Source organism: Gallus gallus, chromosome 6, assembly GCF_016699485.2.
Source record: "Gallus gallus isolate bGalGal1 chromosome 6, bGalGal1.mat.broiler.GRCg7b, whole genome shotgun sequence".
NCBI classification, from domain to species: domain Eukaryota; kingdom Metazoa; phylum Chordata; class Aves; order Galliformes; family Phasianidae; genus Gallus; species Gallus gallus.
In genome coordinates this window covers 17,087,455-17,109,131 of record NC_052537.1, presented here as the reverse complement: position 1 = coordinate 17,109,131, position 21,677 = coordinate 17,087,455, and the positions used below count along the sequence as shown (strand labels likewise).

Below are 21,677 nucleotides of genomic sequence, written 5' to 3'. Positions count from 1 at the left end.
AAACCTGGATCTTTCTACACAATGTTTGCTAAGGAATCCCTTGAAGAAAACAAACAAACAAAAAGCCACCCTGCAGAACTGGGATTTACTCCTGCAGTCATTTAGCTCCGTGCACACTGATCACTGTCAATAAACAGAGTTATGTATTGCCATAAAGTTTAAGCAGGCAAACAACCGCAGATGTGGATGGCTTCTGAGGCTGCAAACAACTTAGGCGAGTACCAACCTCTGCTAAGCAGATTCAGCTTCACACCTAACTTCCTCCAGATACTCCTGTTCCTTCTGGAGCAGAGCTACACTCACATTATGCTTTCATCTTCACACACATCTGTAGTTTTTCTTTTCAACCCACAAAGTATTTACTGAACACAAAGACCAGTAGGTAAATCTGAAGAGTTTTCCCCCTTGCTCAGTGATAAGATACACAGGGGGAAAAAAACAGAGTAACAGTTAAACCAACTTTTGTCTTAGCACTGTTTTTCAGCAAAGGAGTTATTTGTGCAGCACCTCATGCAACAAGTGCAGCATCGCCTATTTTAATGGCTGTTGTAATACATATATTAAGTAGTTATACTAACATCACTAGGATGGCATACTCTGTAAAATTTTGGGATACTTTATTTATGAGATAGTCAACAGTTACATGGCATAAGGTAACGCAGTGACAGAATAATAGGGACCTCAGACAAGCTTGTGTCAGTTTTTGCAATTATGTGACAGGTTCAGAGCAAAACCATCCATTCCCAGTAAACAAACTCACACATGCAAAAAGCTGACATTCCATTTGGCTCTAAGCAAACACCAAACACACCACACCTCTGAAACATTTGTAGCATAAGACTCTCAGCTTTTCAATTTTACAGAAATTTTTGATCCTGCAGACTGCTGCAGGTGTAATTACCTCTTTGTGATCCTCTATTTTCCATCTATTTCCCATCAAGATCAGCTACTCTGTGCTTGCTAGCAGTGGGAACCTTCCCCCATTACCAAAAAACACTGCCAAAGTGTGACTTGCAAACTTGTATGTGCATGCAGGAACTTTATCAAACATAATCCTCACTCGTGATAACAATCATAACAACTAGCATTGCCATTGATTCTAAACATGAAAGTCTCCACAAGACAAACAGTAAGGACAAGGTCAATTTCAGCTAGGAAGAGTTAACCAAACATCAGACGTTTAGATCATTACCACAACAGTCCATGGTGAGTGATATGGGCTTCCATAGGACACATCATCCTGTCCTACAATGGGCACATAAGCTGGAATGAACTGCCACATGGCAGTGCTTTTCTTTCTCTGGGAAAGATTCTGTGGGAAAGATTTCTATGGAAAGAGCCTGGAGCCTTGTTTTTAAGAGATTTACCTCACCTTTGTAAGTACAGCAATAAGCTCCCTGTCATAGACTCAGGTGGTAATAGTTGAGATGACAGCAGCCCCTCCTGTAGGGCTTCCCTCATCCCCTGCTACACATAGACGTTTAATCCTTTACAAAACAATTAGGAAGGGAAAGAATTGGTGTCAAAAAGACAAGCAGATTTCCTCCTAGGAATGCTAATATGAAGTTAGGTAGTGTCAGCTTGTAACAGATTTCAAGTTGTGGGTTTTAAGGTTGTGGTTTGTGTTTTGGCAGAGATGTCATTTGGATCCAAACACTGTGTGCAAATACCACAGCTGAAGGTGTCAATTCCAGACTTAACATGGGATTGTACTTAAAATACAGACCAGTCTATGATGGAACGCTTGGGATCCCAGGACATCAAGATCACTAATCAGAAGTCAGATGGCACAGCTGATGGGTGAAAGCATTAAGTCTTGAACACAACAACAGTAGTGTTATAACGCTGTCACCCTTTCACCTTCCTAACATCCCACACAGGTTGTGGTGCCAAGTGCTCAAGCAGACCTGGAAGTCTCAATACTCCTCTTTGCTCTTACACAGATGAGGTCAGGGCTCTTAAGAGCAGAATTTGGGTCTAAGGGAAATCTGCATCTACCTGAAAGACAACTGTTCATCACTGGTGGTCTATGAATACAATCCCTTGGAGCATTGGAAGATCAGGACAACTGTATCAGTTATAAAATACTGTAGCTGATGAAACAATATAGTTAGAGGGGAGATGCTTAGCATATGTTGCAGTGGACATCAAGAGCCTTCTCAGCTCTCTACACAGTTATTGGAAAAGGACTGACCTACACATTTCCAGCTTGCTTTACAACTCCTGTACTAAGGAACCACAGCAACCTTTTCTAGTTGTAAAGCAGTTTGCATTCCTGAAACAGTCAATAGTGTTAGCTGTATTTAATAATCTGTTCTGGTGGATCCTGTTTATTCTGATGCTGACAGAGATGACACATACAAGAAATGAAATATAGATTAAGTCCATAAAAAATTTATGTATGTTATTGATTGTGTAAATCTAGAGACAGCATTAAAGAATGGAAATGGATTGAGATATTTTCTGAAGTAACGTTTTAGACCATAATCAATTTTGCACCGTACTAATTTATTTAAAGAGAAGACAGAAGTCCTACACCTCAATACAACCCCCCAGTCCACTTCCACAGAAAAGAAGCCCATGGTGCCTTCTGCATTTAGGACCTGATTTTGCATCACCTTACACAGCCAGCTATGAGCAGCCCCACTGACTGCAAGACAGCTACTCATGGAAGGATTCTTCTTGCAGTCATGGGCTCTGCAGGCATCCGTTAGCAGGCATTTGTATGGTAATCTGTGTTCACATGAAATCAACACTTAATATAGTGATTTCTTAATTTACCTAACAACTGCCTCAGATCACGTAACAAGGACACCCTAAAATACGGTTTTATTTATTTCTGCTAGTGCTTTAATACAAATTGAGCAACGTTATCCAGAGCTGCAGGGCACAGTATTAATTTGAGCTTCAGAATGTCAATGGGAGAAGAAAAGGCAGTTCATTTCAGTAACAAAACGCTTTTGTTATCTATCTGCAAAATACACATGACATTTAGAAGACAGTGATCTTCATTTCCTTGTGAACTTTAGCAAGGATCCATTACAAAATGCCATAAGCAACTGATAGATTGCCGTAGCGTTGCGACAAAGAAATTGGCTTCCATTAGCAGTCTCGTGACATGCAGCAGCTAGCACAGGACAGAAACCCTGCACATCACAAATCCACATCATACTTGGAGCTCTTCAATTCGTAATCAGTACTTTGTTTTTTATTAAGAAAACCAGATTACTTAAATCTGGGGGTGTTTCTCAGTGAAATGTAGAAATGCCATACGCACTTTTCACTGCTACGCAAACAAGTCAGTTCAAGTTGCTGTTGCTGGTTTATCCCTCAAGATAATTCACCAGACTTCTTCAAACGCCCAAGCCAGATGGGCATTTGCACGGGGTCCCTTTGTACCTCTATGCCAGAGGGAAAAGCCTATTTTTAAGGATCCTGACCTTGCCACATCACATAATAAAGCTGTAGTGGAAGAAATAGGCCTGAATGGGAGCAGATTTTACTGCACTGTATACTTCTGAAAAACCTATCCACAACACCTAGATGATGTGACCAATATGTCCAACAGGCTTCCAACAGAGAAAACGCAACAAGTCTGTCTGACATAAGTGAGCACCAGGCCAAAACAGCTCTGAATATGTTTCTAGCTTTGAGGGCTCAGCGAGTCTCACATAAAATCTTTCATTATTTTAGTGGATATTTTAGAAATGGGAATGGGTACAAAACATTTGACCTGATAGTTCTGCTGACCATCCATTATCAACCTGCTCAGAAGCATGAAGGTGTGCATTGTTAGAAGGAGATGACATTACAATTATTTCATTAACATCTGAGTAAAAGACTGACAAAGGCAGAACATCTGGAAGAATTCTGTTGAAATACAACATCAGAAAAGGCTCCTTGCTCAGACAGGCCTGGATGGAGGACTGAGGCTGGATACCCTTTTTGTATGCAAACAGATGGAATTTCTGTCCATGGACTTATTTCCACTAGCTTCCATAACGACTGAAGCTGGGAGATGCTCTGTATGTGAACATACATGCATACATGACTTCGAGAGGACCAAAACGCTGTTCTAAGAAAACCACTCACGTTTGTTTAAAACTATCAGTTCAGTAAGTTGTTCTCTCCATTCTCCCACTCCGCCCCCAGCCATTGCTTACACTTTATCCATGTATGGAAGAGATTTCAGAGGTCTGAGTCATTAAAACCTACAGAGAATAAAAGAACTTGGCAAATATGAAAGCAAGGCATTTTAAAAGGCTCTGAGACAGCCTGCTCCCCCTTGCTACTGAAGATGTGATAGATGAGTTGCCATTTATGTGTAGGAGCTGACAATCTGAGGTTTTGGGCAAGCCTATGAACTTAATTACATACAATGTGCCCCAAAACAGCTTAAATACATATACATGCCAAAAACTGAGGGGGAACCTTTTGATCCTACTAAGAAAAAAAATGAAAAAAAGAAAACAACATTTAAAGCAGTAGTCTTGTGTGTTATCTGCAGACAAACTTCCTGCCAAATATTATTGTCTCCACCAAGAACTATGGTATTTTTGGATAGTTTCTTATTTACAACCCCTCCTTGTGCATGAAACAGTGATGTTTTGCCATTTTTAGGAGTGGTTGATTATATAAAAAGCTCAAACAATTTCAAGCAACAATCTCTTCTCACAGGACTCGTCTTACTGGAAAGAACATTACAACAACCTTCAGCTTCCCTATAAAAAACACCAACAACAAAACCAACAAAAAACAACCCACCCAACCAAACCAGACATTTCAAGGGAAGAAAACAACAAATATGCTGAGGAAAGGTCCAAAAGATGTTTGTTGTTGTGGCACCTTAGACAACCATATGACATTCTCTGTAAGCATATGGGATTTACCAGGGACGATATCCTGCTCTTGGTAATACTACAATATGCAAATAGAATAGCGGTATTAGCTTTCTTCCTCCCCTTCTTGATTTTTGGATGTATATCCATGCATATTCCAGATCTGCCTTTATGAAAAGCAGACTTTCTTATGACATTCAGCACCCAAGCCCTTAGGATGTACCCACTCAGAGTGCTGCTAAGAAATCACAGTTCAGCATGACGTTTCCTCCCTCAAGATAATTCAGCAGGGCTCAGATTCTCAGAGGTCACCGAGGATCTGGGACTCAGGAAATCTGAGCTCTGTTCCCAGCCTTCTGCTATCACTGCACTACAGTGCAGAGCCTCGTTTGCTCAAATTAAAAAAAAAAAAAATAGGGCTAAAACCACCAGCCTCCTTTTCAAAAACCTTAAACAAAATGGATCAATACTAAATAAGAGCTGTGCACTTACAACTCAGTCCTCGCATCCCCCCAAAAAACCTCACAGGATTTTAATGTCTACTGGCCATAAGCTCCTGGAATATTCCAGGTAACATTTACACCAATTCAAACACAGCAGCATTTCTCAAGAACAGAGACTTCTCTTTCTCCCCTGTCCACCCAGAGTAACTCATCTCAAATACATTTACACAGGATTTCGGTTCTAAAGCTGTAAATCCAACCTAGGCTCCTCACGATGGCATCTGATCCATGCCAGTACTCGCAGCCATGAAGATCCCCATGAGAAGGGCTGTATTTTCCCAATTACCAAAAACATATAAGATGAATATCACAGACAGGGTCATTTGATTTTCATTGGCATCATTAATGATTACTTCACTACTACGAAACACACCTTCTCCCACCCCATCATTTCCTCATTCACAACCTGAATAAGAATGAGAATACACTGAAGGCAAAATCCAGACAAAACTTCACGGATAACAGTCCTTCTATGCATACTACCTGCAAGAAAATGCAATGTTAAAGACAAATAATACTCTATTCCTCATAAGTACATTCATTTCATATAATCTTTAGAGTCTCCAAGGTCAAGCTGAAAAATCATATTTAAAATACGTATTTTCAAACCCTTCCCCCTTTCTCATTAATAGGGACTAAAATTTTGTTCTGTTTCTTTTCTTCATTTTTTTCCTTTTTCCTCAACGTCATAATCAATGGAGTTCAAAGCAATTACAAAGTCGCAGAGAAGATATCAGGACACTGAGTGAGAATGAAAACCCTGAATAGGTATCTCAGAGTGAGCTGCAAAACAGGTTAGCACAGATTTGAGTGCCAAAAGCTTTTCATGAATGTGGGAAGATGATGAGAGGTAAACAAGAAGCAATAGGCTTCAGAGTCCATGCTCAGCAAAACTTAAGTAAGTCTTTTAAGAGTCTGGAGAGATCAGAACGCAACTTCTGTAACTCAGAAACTAATCATGTCTATGGCTGTCCGGGGTTTCTCATACAACAGGACACCCTTTAGTTATGCAGTCTTGGCCCTGGGGAATCCTACCACATACAGAAGGAGCCAGCAAATTTCAGTGGAATCTAAAAATAATGTAGAATGCTACATTAAAACATATTAATGTGCTAAACATTACTGCAGCCTGCCTAGCAGGGAAGATTCAATGCATAAATCTGTGCTTGCCTCCACTCAGATATTACCAGAACTTAAAACCAAAAATAGGAGCCCAAGACGTTACTGTATGGATTAATTGGAATAAACTGAAGTAAAACAGACGTGCTCTGTGCGACAGATGTGACCCGTTCCCAATAAAGCTTTCAGCAGATCTTCAGTTCAACAAATGCTTTCTATATGAATAAATGCAGATGCAGTTAACTCAAAAATCTGTTCTCATATTTCAGTATTTTTACTGCAGTGGTATCTAATGGTTCAATCAAATCCCATCCCTAAAGCTCTGGGTGTGTGTAGGACTGCGCTCCTGATCAGACTAGTTCAGAGCTGATAGAAACCACACAAACAAATACAGCATTATTACATGCACAGTGGAGGAAACATAACACAAATAGACCAAATAACATGACAGAGATCACACTGTGTGCAGCAGAGATGCACATTCAGCTGGTGAGCCCCAGCTCACTGCCGAAACCTATTTCCATCACAGGCAGGCTGAGCTTCCCAGGCTGCTGGGCCCACTTGTGCCCAGGTGCAGTCATTCCCTTTCTTGTTGGCCAAGAACCGATGGCTGTCCAGAACAGTGAGCTACTGCACTGGTTGCAATCACGTTTTCTATAAAGAGGAGACCATTCAGTCACCTGAAAGGAGCCTTACAAGAGGAGGCCTCCTGCAGAGCAGACTGAAGCTCTATACAAGGTGGCTTAACAGCTGTTAATAACCATGCTCTGGGTTCCAGCCATTCCTCTAGACATCTGCCTCGGCTGGCCTGTCTGCCTCAGAAAGCTCTGAAATAGCAAACTTTGAATTTTAATCTCAAGGAAACCACCTGGGAAAACCCAACAGGAGCACAAAGCAATGTCTTGGGCTCTTCTCAGCCTCCTGAGCTCAGGCCCTGGCAGCCACTCCCAGGCAGGGATGGGAGGAGCAGGAAGACCCTCAGAAAGGTGCTGGCAGACAGGACTCCTCCTCAGAGCAGCAGCAGGCAGCAGTTTGTTCCCAGTGTCACATAACACAGCTCCAGCCTTTAAAATGACTGCGAGTTACTAACCAAGAAGATAAAACACACCTAATGGAAACATTAAAACCAACACCCATCATGAGAAGGGTTACATCTTCAGCTATCACCTACATCTATCTAAATCAAAAAGTGCTCACAGCCTTCAGCTGAATCCAAATAAAGCCCAAACTAGCTGCAGTTTTCAACTCTCAGACCAAAGCCTATAGAAGACCTCCAGTACCTGAGAGCAACTGCTGGGCGGCTGTGCACAGCACAGGCTGCCTGGGGCCATAGGAACACCCAGTCTACAGGCGTACCCAATTTTGGGGAAGCTGGGGCTAACTCTGCCGTGCAAAACTCAAGTGAGGTGACCAGGACAGATGCAGGTCATTACAGGAACAGAATAAAACTGGAAAATGGAACTGAAGATCCAGCACAGATACTGCCAACCACTATGCTTGCCTTAAAGTCCAAGTGACCACACCCAGCCTCGCGGTTGGACTTGATGATCTTCAAAGTCTTTTCCAACCTGAGCAATTCTATGATTCTACACTCGCACAGACTTTTAAAACAAAAGGAATTCTCCCATATTTGTCAGCAGAACTAAGAAAAAAGTCTAGCATTAGGTCTCATTTTACAACGTTTTAACTATGCTACTAATTATTGAGTCAATTCATCAAGTTTGAGGCTGGCTCTAAATGGTTCCAGCTGCAGCACAGAAACCTAGAACCAAACACAAACCAAATTTCTAAGGCTTTGTATCAGCTTCAATTTTCTTTTACATTAAGAGAATAATTTCAGTCCCAAATTAACAGTGATTAAGAAGTGCTGAAGTTGAGCCCATTTTACTCTCAGTTTTAGTTTAGAATTCTTCAACTTGAACTTGCAGTTAGACACATGGCATCTCTTTTCTTTCAGGATGTTCATTTGGAGAAACTTAACAGGCAGGAGATGCCTATCTGAGAATGGAATCAATCAGGAATGCAGTTACAGCAGAAAGAATTTCAGCAGACCATAAAGGAGAGAGAGAAAAAAGAAAACCCCACTTTAAGAATAGTCCGTCAAAACGCAACTGTAGCGAGTTTGGGCAGCTTCCCAGTGCTCCAGAGGGAATTCTGCTATTTGCTGAGTTTAGTGAATGTAATCGAGTGCCGAAGGAAAACCAGCAAAAAAAAAGTACTGCTGCTTTCACCATTTTCTCAGTTCTGCTCAGTATGAGAAAGCATACGGAAAACAGAGAAATTGTTGTATTGCTGCAAAAGCAGATGTTCTCAGCATAAATAAGAGTGACTGATTAGACATTGAATAAAACTACACAATCAGGCTTTTTTCTTTTTTTCTTTTTTTCCTTTTTTTTTTTTTTTAATAAAAGTCACTCAGCTGGCAGGGAGGAATAAAGAAAAAAGGAGACTCAGAAAGTACTTTGGGAACAACATCTGCAGAGATGAGTAAGCCCTACTTAGTTCCACAGTAAAAAGGAGCGAGTACTTTCCCCCACAGATCATATGCAACATCATCTGAGCTACTTCCCTCCAAGAACCTCAGTGTGCAACGCTAGGCAGGAAATTCTAACTCATTCAGAAGAGATGCAAACAGTTAACAGGAAATGTAAAGTGAAATAATTCAAGCAATCTCCCTCCAAAGGCAACAGATAGTCCACAAGTTATTTATAGATGAAAACGCAGAAGAGACTGGAAAGCACTTAAAACTTCTGAGGTTTTAAATACTCACTTCTTACAGCCAAAATCACATCAGATGAACATCCAGGAAAATTTTTAAAAGCTCACGTTAAGGAGCTTAACCAGCTGAGAACATGATGCAGCCCTTCCTTTGGGCTGTCCAGCCATACGCATTTACTCATTCAACAGAAGCACAGAGCGTGATATTGTAGTGCAGGCTTTTACGTAGGGACGCCAGGAGAGGGGGGAGGAGGGGAAAGCCCTTCCCAAAGGCTTTAGTTCAGCCCACTCATTAAAATACAGAGTGGAAACAGCTGCCATGGAAAGGAAGAGGATGTCCTGGCAGTTTCTTGGGTGTAAAACGATTTAGTCCTGGAATCTTTACAAGAAAATTTTTCTTCTGAATTTTATCCTTACTCTGCATTTCTCTTAAAAATAAATAAAATTAAAATTAAAAAGCAAAGCAGATCAACTCTAACTCAGCTCTGAAATTAATATAACATACTGGATAGTCATCTATCCATTTTCAAAATCAGTACATCTTACTAGGGGAAATAAATCCCTAAAAGATCCTCTTTCTCCTCCCTGCAAGGACAACTGTGAGTTCACATGCACTTTCTAAGGCTTAAATCTACGTGTAATGTCATACCCAATTCATCCAGAACGCCTGCTCACCAACAAGTCCCAAGAAGACAATAAATATTAGTTCATTAATAGCAACATTTATGACTGACAGCATCTGTCATATGTATTAGCACCTCAAAGTTAAGACTAGATAGGGAAGGAAGATAGGTGGTAACAACAGTGAAAGCCCCAGGAACGTTTCTTCAAGGAGACACTGAAAAAAAAAAAGAGGATTCTTCAGTCTGAGAAGGTGTTGACAGAGGGGAAATGAGAGCTCTATTAAATCTTGAAAGGCAACAAAACCACAAATCTGGGAATGGTGGCTCGTTCCTTCTGGTAACACAAGCACTTAATGAAATCTTCTCAGGCTTCTTCAAGCCTTAGAACAAACAGAAACCAGTATTTTTTTACAGGATATGTAAGTGGATTGCAAACCACATTGCCACAGGATCTTGTGAACGTCTGCTGTGTAAAGTAGCTCAAAAATTAAATGCTAAAACTCATACCTTGGGAAGTTGTTAGCCACAAGTTACTAGAAGGCGTGGATACTTTGGTGAAGTAGCACTTTGCATTTGGTCTCTACATTAACCCCTTCCCTGAAGCTGTGACACTGGCTTTCACCAGAGATAGCAGACTGGATTAGGAGGAGCATCTTTGAGCCACACCTGTAGCTTTATATTCTCAGTGTTGTTAGGTCCATCTCACAGACAGAGAATTAATTATGCACTTTAAGATACAAGCATCAAAGGTATTTTGAATTTCTGACTACCAACCAAAACAAGACACAGGGACATAACCCTTACTGGCCTTAAGTGAATTTGCACTTCCTCAAGGGCAGCACCCAAAGCATCCCATTTTTCACACTGCTGCATATGTGTCTCTTTCCCTGAGACTCCAGTCTGACTACTTCACGTGCAAAGTTTCTCACCAACAGTCTTTCCATAACAGATATCAGCAGCTATTTCTCCTATTTTCTGCTTAATGCATTCTGGTCATGAAACCTGATATTTAATATCAAAGCTATTTTAAGTGCATGTATTTCTTTTTTATATATCGTCAGCTGGCATTTTTCAATTTTCAGATGGTTAACAACCATAGCAGCAAGTAGCAAATAGTTGTACAATGAGAGACATACCTTAAAAACAGCCTTGCAGTACTCAAGCATGCACTGCGTAGCAAAAGGCGTAACTGCCCACTAGCTCTGCTGGTTTAACAGCTGGTCTTAACTAATATCCAGAAACAAGATACTTCTATGCAAAATAAACCAATTGACTTCAGAGATTGGGTCTAAGAAAAGCAGCCACAAACTCTGCTTCCCTACTCCGCTTAATTTTAAGCTGGGGCTTAACAGCTGTTTGTCTGTCTTTGCGTGTTTAATGTTTCCTGTAGGTCTGCAAAAGCATGCAAAGTATTTTAGTTCAAGGCCTCTATATGGTTGTAATAGGAAATGGCTGTCTCCCTTAAAGAGCTGGGTTAGTATAGAAACAGAGATTGTCTGACAGACAGTGAAGTCTTTAGTGTGTATCTCAAAGGGAAGGAAAAGACAGATAAATATTTACTGCCTTCTGTACACACCACAGAATTCAAACACTGCCTATTTTTGGTTACTTCTCCTGTATACAATCCAGGCTAAGGTCTGGTACTGTTGTTCTCTTTGTCAGATTTTTTTTCTCATATCAATAGAAAGTTCTGCTCCACCTTTGCCAGACAGTTCCTCTAAGCTGCAAAACAGCCTCACAAAGAGAAAGCTGGTATCTGAATCCAAGGCTGGCCAAGACTACACACTCGTGCAAGAAGCGGGGTCATGTCACAGACCCCTTAGTCTACCTTAGACTGCACGTGCTTCCTGTGTCAGGCTTCACACCTACGTTGAAACAGCCTTCTGGAAATCTCTGAGTGTTTGAGCATGAGGTATGGTGAAGATATATACATAAGCAAGGCTCTGCTTCCTAGTTCTGTCCTCTCGCTTCACCCATGCTGAAGAGTACACATTCCCTCCACAGAAAGTGCAGGGGATGAAGCAGCAAAAACAGATGTTCTCTTTCCTCCTGCATAGCCCCTAACAGCCTCAGGTCAGATCTTTGACCCATTTACAGCTGGAAATTTTGGTCCTGAGCCTCCTTCACCACTGTGCCCCAACAGGTCCATCCCTTCTCCTTCACATCACAATATACTTAATGCTAGAGAACCAGCAGCTCTGAATATCACTTCCATTTCAATTTGCCTTTCCTAGATGCACCCTTCCCTTACCTTCCCCTCTTCAAGGATTGACTAAAACTGCTATCTTCACCTCCACCCCTTTCTTTCTCTCTTTTAATTAAGAGTCACATGGTAAATAAAGAGGGACTTAGAGGACTCCCACTTTCTTCATGTGGTTGTAACCACACCTTATTTCATGAGATGTTGAGGAAGTTACTGATGGAGTAACTCACATTACACAGCAGTGGAAACTTATCCAAAAAATAGACAAGGTGCAACCAGATACTCTTATCAGTAGACAGGAGCTCAGCTCAGCTCACTGATGGGATATGTTTTGGGATGCTTGTATCCATGGCCATTCCTCCTTATACGCCCAATTCCATCAAAATTTCCTAGAAAATGCAGATTTGCAACAATTCAAGAACTGGATAGGAGGTCCCACAGGTCTTAGAGAGGGAGATGGGGGTTCAGTGAATAATGTTTTCCTTTGAACAATGCCTTAGCACAAAGCCTTCTAATGTGGGCTTGTACAAATCAGAAAAGTCACTACAGTGCATGACAATCCAGCCTTGGTATGCTCAGTTAAAAAGAGTTACACCTGCAGAATGATCTGAAACAGCTTAACAGAATTGACTGCAGGAGCTGCACCCCAATAAGATTTTCCCCGCATTTCATTTGAGTTTTCTTGTCTCATTTATTTTTTATTTTTAAGTAATAAATCAGGTTTGGGATGCCAGTGAGTTTCTATCAGTTTAGTTGACTTCTTGCCTCCTTTCCACTGGACAGCACTAAGAAATGGAAAGAAAATGAGAGCAAAGGCACTTAGATGAGGGAAGGGGAATGGGTAGAATGATTTCCAAGGAAAAGATGGATCTTTCAACAATGTAATCTTCAAAAAAAACCAAAAACCAACCAAACAAACAAACAAAAAAAAAAAACCCTACATTCTTAACAGAGACAAGTTATACACACCCAGCATTTTTCTTGACTATGGGAGATGTACATGGAAGTTCAATGGGATATTTTAGTATTCATCTTGAGCACAGAAGGCTGAAGTGTCTCTGGACCCATTCAAACCGGAACCCACTATATAGAACCAAACAGAGATTGACTTAACTCAGAAATCTGGTGGGCTGAGGCAATTCAACCAAGCATCAGGGATGCGGAACAAAACCTCAAACAGTCTGAATCTGTTCTTTGGATCACAAAGCCTCTCCCTTCCAGCTAACTTCCCCACCCACCCTAAAAGCATTCTGCTTTGGGAGTGGCTCTTCTCACACAGGAAGCAAAATTTTCTTTTACTGTGGTTCACGGAAAATTTTCTTGTTTTTCTCTCTGCAGCCCACCTAGACTGGAAAAAAAAGCATTAGTCCCATCCAAAACCCAGGATTAACAACTCTGCCTATCTGCGGATAGCTCTTTTCAACTAGTAAGGAAGCAATCCCACAACTGCCTTTCATATGTCTCATTGTGGGAATGGCAGTGTAGCACAACCACAGAAAGAGTTGCACTGGATTAGTTTGAGAAGTTACTGTAGAGCACTTTGAGGTACTTTCATCCAAAAAAGGGCTTATGAAAACAAGGATTAGATCAATTCTAGGGCAACCATGGTCTTTAAGTGTACAAAGGCTTCCCATAAATTTGAATTGTAATAAGAGACAACTGGATACGTAGATTTTACTCCAACTTATTACATAGCATGAGATATAAAGTTTGAGTCGTGGAGTATAAACAGCACAATCCTCAGGCACAATAACTGAATTTATTACCAATCCAAAGTCTGCTATCAGTAACGTGAATCCTATTATTGCTTTCAATAGGATTTGGATCAGTCTCCCAAGAGCAATGTGGGAAAAAAACCCCAACAATTAGAGAAATAAAAGCATTTTAATTTTAGCAACGTATGGAACATATATATATATATATATATTTACTTTTCAGAAAAAAAGGACCTGAATGATGATACAGTTGATCAGATCATTATTTTATTTAATCCAAAAAGCCTTTATCAGTACCAGAAGCCTCATGGTCACATACAAGAAACTTATTAGCAATTCTGGGAAAGCTGCAGCTGGGCATCTCTACTGCCTCTACAAAGCAGCTTCACTGCATCAGCAAGGCATCATTTTGTATTTATTGGATAAGTTTTCAGCTGGACCAGTTCCCAATTTACCTCACCGGTGCTAGCCATGAGTTGGATCAGTTTACACCAGTTATGAAAATACAGCTCCATAGAAGAACATAAAACAAAATCTTTCACAGTTTGGTGAAACAAAGCAGAAGCCAAGAGAACAAGTCAGGTAAGACAAATACTTGAGAACAAGTATGATTGTCTGTATGTCTGGAGCAATGCTCCTGGCATTCCTGACAACTTGGAACCAAACACGTGAATCTACTCTAAAGCAGAGCTCACACAAGGAACCTGTGGCACAGCAAGAAGCAAAGTCTGGAAGCCCTACTCTTGTATTGTGCCTCTTCAGATGGCTTGATGTTCTCCAGTCAACTCAGTTCCCTCCTGCCTACAGAGTGATAGGATTCTCTTAACAAAGAAGACATCATTTCTCATACGTCATTCTGTAAGTTAACCACCTACCTCACCTTCCGCATATATGCAAAGTGCCCTTTTCCTTTTCCTGAGCTAGATCTAGGTTACTGGCAATGCAGCACCCACAGTAACTCCAAATTTTTCACCATCAATCTCAGTTAGAGAGGTACCTCCACCCCAAATTGCGCTTTGGTTCCTTACTCTGTCTTCCAGCCTTGGCTGAAGCCTTACAGCTAGCACTGCTTCCTCTCCTCTCTCACTGCAGCTCTGGCCCTGCAAGCAGCACAGCTGCTTCTCCTGCTCTCTTGCTGACGCTTACTCCTAAAATGCCTCCTTGGAGCAGATGTTTCCCATGTGCTTCATTCTTTATTTTCTCCCCACCCCCTACATGTTCCCATGCAAGAAGCAATTTATCTCCTTTAGCTCACAGATCCAAACCTGAAATAGTGTAAGCTTTATCAATCTAGCCATTGTGGTTCTGGAACAGGCAGAAAAAAAAGAAACAGACTCTGTCTTTTTCCCTGTGATAATATGCAGGGAGGAGGAAAAAAGGTATAACCTTGGCACAGACTTTAGTTCCCATCTCATTTTCAGATCACCAGCTTTAGATCTGGAATTTATGATTTTCTTCCCAGGGATGAAATTTTATTTCTTACCAATATTGTGTTAAGCAGGATTACTTATCTACATTTTTTGCCCCTTTCACTTCTACCTCACTCCACTGTTTAGTAGCTGCCGCCAGTATCCCAGATGCCCCATTCACCTTCTCTGTGACATTCCCCCCCCTCCAGCTGTCTGTCCTTGGCAGCAGGGCTTGCAGTGGCCCATGACCTTTATACAAATTACCTTTGCTCTGCTGCTTGTTTCCGCAGTTAGTTCAACAACTCAAGCCAGTTTCACCAGCTTATGCTACCTGAATCAAATCTAAAAGCAACGTCCTCCAGCTGGACTGATACAGTGATCTTAGTTTTAGGTTATTACAACTTCTTCTACTCTTACTTTTGCTAGAAGAGGAATAGATGCAGCCCCTCCCATGCAACAATATGTTTTTCTTCTCACTTCAGACCAAATCCTGAAAGCGTCATCAGCCTACAAAAGGAGCATATATTGCACCCTGTAGGCTTGTTGGTGAGCCTTGCCACAAGTAGGTGAGACTACGATTTCTAGCAGCTGCCAATACATCAGGAGATCCCAAGCACTCAGAAACCTGAAACTAAGAACTAAAGTCACACAGCTTTTGCCAAATGGTTAAAGCCCTATGGATGGAGGCTTACCTGGGAACAGATCACAAAGTGCTTGTTGGCTTCAGTCTTAAGAGGTCCTCACCCCAGCCTCAGCCCCTGGCAGGCAGTACCCAGTGATACTGCCCATGCGTTCCCCAGCCATGGCCTTTGTCACCTGCATGCAAATGGCCTGGAGCTGGCAGAGCAGGGCAGACAGGAAGGACAAACAGCATGACCAGCTCGTCTGCTGAGCTGGTAACATGTTGGAGTACAAGAGCTACAAGAGCTGGTGACAGGACGGCCCGTTCCTGACAATTTGCTCCCAAATTCACTGCCTATGTGCAAGCAGCTTTCCAGCACGTGACTTCTCACATTCTGCAACTGCTCTGATTAAAATTGCTGCACTCAGCCAAATGTTTAGTAACTCCTCTGATAGCTCTGTATTAAAAATGACTGTGGGGGTGAGGAAAAGCAGAAAGAAGAGTAATGGTCTGTGATAGTTAAGTGCAGTGCTGGGACAAAGAAAAAGTTTGCTTTCCAAATGCCACATGTAGATTTGCTGCTGGGACACAACGGGTGCGTGGGCACCAAATAGCCCCAGGCAAGGACTACAGTCTCATTTTCAGGCTTACCTGGAGTCTCTCTCCATGAGTCAGCTGAGTCATTTCATACCCTGCTCTTCTGAAAACAGGCAAAAATCTACATTAACGCTACACATTGCAAGCTTTTTATTTGTAGTGCACTCCCTTCACAGTGGCAACCTGCTTTTCCCTGTACTTGCATCATGCCCAGATCTGAGATGAAGCCACAAAGCAACACAAACATAACTGGCAGAAACCTTAATAATTTCATAGTACTGCCACGAAATTACTTGAATGGACCACAAAGACCTGGCATTAGCTGGTTTTAACAGGCTAAAAGCTTCCTGGCAGTGTGGGCAAAATTAACTGCATCTGAACGATGGATCTGGCTGTAACAAAGTCACCAAGGAGCCCCTCGATTCCTGATGCTCTCAACAGACAACAAGGAGGAAAAATAGCAGCAGAGGCTCATAGGAGATGTCACTGCTTTCTCCACATCAACCATGCCTCTCTCATATGTATTCTTCCTCCACAGTGGAGTCAGCCTGGTTTTCCAGAACAGAGAGGACCTTGTGCCCTACACAACTCTGCTTAGAGCCAGCCCCAGATAATAATCTCTTCCCATCCTGTTCACTAGATTCCACACGCAATGTCTTCTGTAGCTCCCTTACAGGGGAGACCCCAAACAACAGATACAAACATCAGTGCAATCCTTCATTTTTCAATTCCTCAATACTGCTCTAAGGGAGAAAAACAAAACAAAAAACAAAAACAAAACAAACAAACAAAACAAAAAACCTGAAAAGAGAAACAGATAGAATGGATCTAGAGAGAACAAAGCTAGTACTGGAAGTTCCTAGACAAGAGAAGGAGCTTCCCAGGTGGAACTGTTGTTCAGAAGCATGGAAAAAGTGCAGAGCTCAGAAGATCAATAGGTATTGAAGGAATACAGTTTTATCTTGACCAGGGCAGACCAAAGAAATTATATTAATTGCTTTTCAAGACAGATACTCCCACAGACTATTCCATTCTGGTAGCATGCAGAGAAAGTTGGTAGAAAGCCATCCAAAGTGTGTCATCTTCAAAATCTGCAAGATGCTTCAAACACTGAAAGAATCTCTGCTTGAATATTCAAGAAGTGGCAAAAAGAGAGCATTCTCCAATCCATTTCATATTAAATTTATCTCATAACTAACAACTTCTTTTCTGCTCCTTACTACCTCCTAAACTAGCTATATTGCTTCGATTCCTATTTTCACTTCAGTTTGCACCTTTTGATTTGTTAGTTCCTAGACCTGCAAATCCTTCTCCAGTCACCATGTTCTCAGAAATCACTTTTCCTTCAAACAGTTCTCACCCTTCCTCCTACAAGCAGCTGTGCTGTATGTCATCATCTAGGCATGATTTAGACTGGAAGCTCTGCAGCGCACAGAACAGGTCTTATTTATGTTTGTGAATCTTTGTCTAACTTTATACTGCTGTATAAATGTTTAATAGCTAATAATGCATTTGCTGGAACAAGCTGTGCACTACTACTCAGTGTGACTGGATACAATCCTTGCTGACTGTCAGAAGCTTCTGGAATTTAAAAAAAAAGCAAACAGCAGCTACCTGGTGACACTACAGTCTCAAAGTTAAATAACGCAATAGTTGAAGTGGTCTAACAAACATCCATCGTAGCACTGGAAATGGCCATATCTACTATTTCCATTTTTGAATCAGCATAGAGTTCAGGAGCTCAGCTCTACTACTGAGTCTTATCCCCTTTACGTCGTTTATCTCCAGACCCCCATGTTAACATAATTGTAGGCAAGCATTTCAAATCTTTGTTTTCACTTCAGTGTTGACTGAAGATACAAGAATGGTCCTGTCCATTCCTCACTCCATCTTAAAAAGAAATTCAAGTAGCAGATTTGATGTGCAGTTTTTATCTCAGTGATCAAACAGGAGCCAGACAATTCATCACTGATGCCACACAACAATGAATGCTCAAGCAAACAGGGAATGTACAGTGTCTCAGCCTCGGGGTCAATGAATAAAATATGGTGATGCTAATGGAGAAAATGCAATGGGACAAAAGGAGCCTCAGGTCTTTATGTCATCTAGCCTCAGGTTAACAGTTATGGAGACAAACTACAACATACATTTCCACAACTGGTAGAAATAGAAATTTTAGGGTTTTGTTTCATCACTGTTATCTCCTTATAAGGTTGTTCCTGATGGTGAAGTTGGATGAGGAGAAGTCTCATTCTTCAATCTCAACAATATGTGCACTGTTGATGTGAAATCCAGGAATATATTAAGAATCAATTCTCTTGCATATCTGAAGGGGCTCTAGAACAAGGAGGGAAGTGGGGCTCCTGCCCAGCTATTTACCTCCAAGACTACACACTAGGGTCAGAATCCCTTTCCTATGAATTTTGATAAAGTTTGGCTAATAATACTGTTGATATTTTATCCTTGAAAGAGGTTTGACTAAGTGATGAGTTAAGATTTTGAGAGTTGTCTGTATGTATTAGAAAAGAAAAGGAGCTCTATCCATGAGAATTCAGTCAAAAATCAAGAAAAGCCATCTCTAGCTATTAGGAAAGGCTCCTATTACAGTCATTTCTCATGGACTTCATAAAGCCTTTTCAGTGACATGAAAAAAACTCCACCACTTCAGCCATTTAAAAGTAGATTGGACCAAGCATTGGAAAAAACATATTGCAGGGAACTCAGACATACCAGCATGGCAGTAAAATGGATGAGCTAAAAAACCCTTTTTCTCTCATTTTCAGGATTGTGCATGACAAGATTTTAGTACTAGTCAAAGTGTACTTATCTGTAACCATCACAGTTTTCAGAGCTTGGATTTTAGTGACAATATCTCTTCACGAAGAAAGGTGTCCACCATATATACAGTCAGAAGCATTACAGTTGCAAAGAGAGGTACAGAGAGAGGCAAAGCTACTTAGTGAAGATGACCTAGGAACAAAGACTTTCCAACAGATCAGAACTGAAACACTTGGGAAAATTCTCCCCAGTATGATTGGAAGCTGAATTTTTAACAGAAAGTCCCATTCAGTTGCAAGCATTCAATAGGTGTGAATTGGCTGCAGTTCTCTAAGTATACTAACTGGTATCAGAAGCACATCTTTACACAGAAAGATTAACACATCCCAATAAGCCTATAATTTTCATTAACTTTTCAGCTCATCAAATATCACAGTTTCCACAATCAAACTTAAACAGGGAGGATCTTCAAGCAGACCAAGTTGAAACCCCTCTCTCCTATACTGCATAGCAAAAAGAGCACTTCTAAGTAAACCTCTCAGTGAAGTCCTCTTTATTTGAGCAGCATTATTTTCAAATTAAAATAACTGTTCTATCTTCAGCTAAACGGTACAATGCCTTCATGATTAAACAATTTGAAGTGGAGAAGATAGGGATCTGTTGGCTATTTTATTTTGCCTCTAAAGGACGTGGTTTCAAGTACCCAAGCAATAGCCACAATGAACAGTTAACAACTAATCTTACACAGCTCATTTAGAGCTCAGAGCCTGAAAGAACTTCAAACCTGTTGCTGAGAATATGGCCCTCCACCTCACTGTTTTTGGCAAGGAAGCCATACCTAATTCACAAAAATATCTTTCTGAAGGAACTAAAACAACTTCTTTCATGACCATTTCGTTTTGTCTCTAGTTCCTTTAAAAATGTAACAGGCTCTAACTCAGATACAACTAGAATAATTTGCATTAGTTCTAGTACTGAACAGATTTATGATACCTTGTGTATTCACAGGAAAGTCCCATCTTCAAAAGGTTCCAAGGATGAACTGCTGAGCCTCAGAACAAAAAAGCCCTTTAAGATCAGGTCAAGCTGGGCATTTAGATTCAAAAATAATAAATAAATCCATTTGGAAACAAAAGCCTATTGTATACTGCTTCTCCAGGAAAACCCATGGGTGGCTGAGAATTACTTGGGAAAACTTTGTATAAATTAGTTCTGAATCATTCTCAGTTCTTTCTCTTACACTGAAAAGAGGGGTCTGTAGAGGGAGAAAAGCATTTGTGAGTTCACACAGGGTCAGGGAATATCTGGCATTCCAAATGCAGAACTAGAAAGTGTTCACAGTTCTTGGGATGCTGAAAAAGAGAATGAACGTCTTCCCTACTCATGACTCACTGAGGAACTGGGACACCCTCAGCTCCAGCTACAAATGACTGGGGATGGGGACCTAGAAACTACAGAAGGGAGCTCAAAATGCAGTCGTAAAAGCTCATGTAGTTTGATGATTCAAAGGAACCAATTCCTGCTCTCTACTCAAAAAGGAATAAATACAAAATGGAAAAATAACAATTGAAAAAAAACAGATCAGCACCACTGTTCCCCATCATACTTTGCTTTCTCTGCTACCAGGCAGACACTGCCAAGCTGACAAGGCCAACATGAAGAAATCTAGAGTCTGTTAGAAAACACAGATTTCCACCCAGGGATTTTGCAGCATCCTATAAAATCATATAGAAACTAATCACCAAACTCTATAGTTATATGCATTAGCTCAAGAAACTGAAAATATCAAGTTATATTATGGGTTTTTACAGTATATAGAAATATAGGAAAAAAAGCTATTCTTTATTCTTAATGCTGAATTCATATGCTAACAATTATCACCACAAAAGCTATTTCAATTCTTCCAAGTTATACAGCAAAGTAGACAGCAGAGACAGCTCTGAAACTCTGCACATCAGGTTTTTATTTACTTGGCTATCCTACCTTCGGGTAAAAATCATACACATCTGCTGAAGGCACTTTCTCCATCTGAGGGAATTCTGGTAAAACTGATTCAGGTACCAAGGTGCTGAAGAGGAGAGGTACAACCTTGATTCGGTCCTTGATTAGAAATTAGACCTCCTTACTGAGATCTGAGAAGACTCTGCGACTCAGCTAGTGAAGGATACAACACTTCCACTATGTCTCACGTTTGCCCAGGAGTGGTAACTGAGTCAGGGCATGACATTGGGTATTCATATTAATCAAGAGACACTGACCATGATTTTGAAGCCAGTGTTAAGCTGCTATTAAGTAACTTTGTTCTTGTCCTGGAGCCTCTGAAACCAAGTATTTTGCCATTACCATGAAGCCTAGTCTTGAACAGCACACACAGTAGATGGTACAAGCAGCATGGTCATTGCTGCAAGCATTAACATGATTTTTCAAGCTTAGTTTTAATTTAGCGCAACTTTGTGGGGAAAACTTGTCTGGTCTATAAAATATTGCATTAAATATCAAGCAAGTATTTTTCTTCTACCAATAGTTTTGCAAGTCACATTTTTGAAAGTTTC

The 21,677-nt window shown here is 40.9% G+C and overlaps 1 protein-coding gene across 12 annotated transcripts in view; it reads right to left on the bottom strand.

The window, feature by feature from the left end:
* The window catches only part of SORBS1 (sorbin and SH3 domain containing 1), a 163,458-nt gene that overhangs the window by 101,820 nt on the left and 39,961 nt on the right, over window positions 1–21,677 (bottom strand). Inside the window, exon 1 of one of the 12 annotated variants that reach the window (XM_046943036.1) lies at window positions 9,231–9,373. The exons of the other annotated variants lie outside the window; for them this stretch is intronic. The gene's annotated coding sequence lies outside the window, so the exon portion shown is untranslated. Of the gene's footprint in view, window positions 1–9,230; window positions 9,374–21,677 lie in introns of those variants that run through there. 12 annotated transcript variants of the gene reach the window in all.